General features: G+C 45.3%; 1 non-coding gene across 1 annotated transcript; it reads right to left on the bottom strand.

Annotated features, from left to right (window-relative positions):
- Positions 1 to 695: 695 nt before the first annotated feature.
- TRNAA-CGC (transfer RNA alanine (anticodon CGC)) lies at positions 696 to 768 on the bottom strand. The gene has a single exon. It is a non-coding gene; the product is annotated as a tRNA-Ala (tRNA).
- Between the last annotated feature and the right edge of the window lie 2,282 nt (positions 769 to 3,050).

The following is a 3,050-nucleotide window of genomic DNA, read 5'->3' as shown; positions in this document are numbered from 1 at the left end:
GGGACTTAGGAAAGGAGTTTGAGTCAAGAATCAGACAGTGTGACCCAGGAAAACACTAGTTCGTGAACTCTTTGAGGGAAGACATTGTGTGACTACCTTGCTCACTGCTGTACTCTCATGAGCACCCAGCCAATAGACTGGCAAATAGTAGGCATTCTATAAATATTTGAGTGAATGATTGAATACAAGATGATGAAAGAATATGCTGACCAATGCACAAAGAAGTTAGGGGGTTACCTTAGGGAGAATCCTATCCCAAGTAGGGAGGTCAATGTTTGGAAATGAGAGCTGTAACTTACCTTCCTTGGCTATAAGAGCCTCAGCCACGCACTGCACACAATCCTTTGGGCAAATTAGCCTACCAAAGCCAAGGACCAGAACCCATGATCAGTATGCCCACTGCAAGTTTTTTTTTTAACTTTTTATTTTATATTGGAGTATAGTTGATTGACAATGTTTTGTTAGTTTCAGGTGTACAGCAAAGTGATTCAGTTATACATATACATGTATCTATTCTTTTTCAAATTCTTTTCCCATTTAGGTTGTTACATAATACTGAGCAGAGTTCCCTATGTTATACAGTAGGTCCTTGTTGGTTATCCACTTTATTTTATTTTTAAATATTTATTTATTTGGCTGTGCCGGGTCTTAGTTGCGGCATGTGGGATCTTTTAGTTGCAGCATGTGGGATCTAGTTCCCTGACCAGGGATTGAACCTGGGCCCCCTGCATTGCGAGTGCAGAGTTTTAGCCACTGGACCACCAGGGAAGTCCCTGGTTATCCATTTTAAATATAGCATGCCCACTGCTAGTTTTAAATAGAGAAGATTTTGTGAAAATGGGGATCTGATTTGACAAAGATTTTCTTGGAGCTTAAGTAGCTAGTTGAAAATGCAGGGAGATTTTTTTCTACTGAAAACAAAATGTGCCCGTAAGGTCTCTTTTACTAGAAACATGGGGAATGCCTTTTTCAGGCATTCTTGTCGAAGAACACAAGGTCACATAAAAGATCTAGTGGCAAATCAGTGCATTATAGTTCTGTTGACACTTCCGCTGTCAGGGCTAATAGTTTTACTTAAGAGTACAATGTGCAAGTGGAATGTTTTAGGTTTTAAAAGTGAGTCTGTATGTATTTAGGGGAGCTTTGCTTTATCATTTCTCCCTAGACAGGCCTCCCGAGGACTTCTACCTGGCAATGATTGATGGGGAGGAGGGCAATTAAAGTCAAACTCTGTGCTTTCAATTAAGAAGACAAGTTACAGCTCTGGAAGGCTGGGTGTTTGGGATATATCAGATCATTCATCTGGGGAGCGTTTTCAAATTTACAGACACCTGTACCTCCCCATCCCATGTTGATGACAGTCAGTTGGGAATCACCAGTTTACACTTTGTATCATTTTGAACCAGGCTTTCCCCTTCCAAAGATCTGAAATGGGAGGTTAGCCTGAATTACAAGAAAAGCATGAACAATGGTGTGGGAGAAGTTGGGTCAGTGAAGTTTTAGGCTCAACCAATGGTAATGGATTATGGTGATCCAGAGTGAATGTCCTCCTTTCCACTCAACCCCTGAGCTTTTAACATTTCAGGTCAGCCTAGGCACCTGGAGCTTGTGGGGGAGAGCACCTTCACAGCCCTGCTGAGCACCAGCAGACAAAAGAAAAAAATGAGGTCATGCCTTTCTTTTACACAATTTTAATGTAATCCTCACCAGTATTAGTGAAAATTGCTTTTTGGTGGCTGGAGGGAAGCAAAGAGCACTTGACTGTCTTAACATCCTCATCCCTGACAGCCTCTGTTAAAATGGAAAATTGTTGAGATGGGAAGATCAGCTTCAGAGACTGATGGGGCAGCAGGTTCAAATCTTTGAAAATTGGTTGTGTAAAATGGTCAATGTCATAAGGAGACACTTCTGTCCCCAGATGCTGTTCACAGACTGATGGTTCTGTCTCGTTCATGTAGACACTAAATGTGCCATAATTATGGTGGGGGAAGGGATTCAGAAAAGGAAAAGGAAGGTACAGAAGGCAGGGAGGGAGGGAGAAGAGTTTAGAGAGCAGGGATGAAAGTAAAAGAGGGAGGGGGTGGAAAAAAGTGAGGAGAAAAGAAAGGGGAGGTGGGGGAGGGGGTTATAATTCAACCCCAGCAGGTGCTGTTAGAGCCACAAGGGCATGCTGGGAGCAAGCGCTGGGGAGCTGAGGAATAAAACCTAGATTAGGAGGAAGGGAAAACGGCATAAAATCCAGGAGTGTATGTGGGGTGGGGGGACTGACAGTCCAAATACCAAGTCCCAACAAGAAGGGAGCAGCTTTCATTGCACGGAGGCTGTGGGGCTCTGTACTTATGGAAAGGATGACAGGAGTGCAATTGTGGGGTGCATGGCAGAGATGGTGACAATGGCCACTTCTATACCTGCCTGCCTAGGAGTTCCTCAGAACAGGGCCCACTGTAGCCCCAAGATTAGCATCGTATAGGTTGGGGCCTAGTGGGGACAGAAGCTGCCAGCGCCCACAGGGCCTGGGTAGACGTGGAGAGGCCAGTGGCACAGCTGTCTGTGCTGTTTAGGAGGCCTTCCTGCTGAAGGGCTGCAAAGAGGCCTTGCTCTGGCCCCAGACAGGCTGAGTGATTCCCAACATCCTGGCAGCTGTGTGGGCCGCACCTAAACAGCACTGGCCCTGCTTTCCCCTCTTTTGCCAGGAGAGGGAGGCACAGCCTGCTGACTTCACCCAAATCTCAGGCTCTTGCCTGGGCCTGGGACAGCATGAGGACTGCAGTTGGAGGAGAGGGAGCCTAAGAAACAAGGGTGGGTGGGGCAGAGAGGAGAAAGGCTGGAAGAAGGAAAAAAAAACAAGGTATAAGCAGAAGTTGTAGAGTCACAGATTTAGGAAGTTGGAGAAACGGAAGGATCCTTATGGCAAGAGAAGGAAAGAACAAGAGTCCCTCCTTCTGCATCTCTCCCACTTTGAGCCTATTATCAAGTTCTGAACAAGAGTCTTACTCTCGAGTGATGATTTATGAGCAGAATGGTTTTATGGATTCTCTGCTAATTTGACC

This window comes from Delphinus delphis, chromosome X, assembly GCF_949987515.2.
Source record: "Delphinus delphis chromosome X, mDelDel1.2, whole genome shotgun sequence".
Classification (NCBI taxonomy): domain Eukaryota; kingdom Metazoa; phylum Chordata; class Mammalia; order Artiodactyla; family Delphinidae; genus Delphinus; species Delphinus delphis.
The sequence above is the reverse complement of the archived record's forward strand: the minus strand, read 5'-3'. Positions and strand labels throughout refer to the sequence as shown.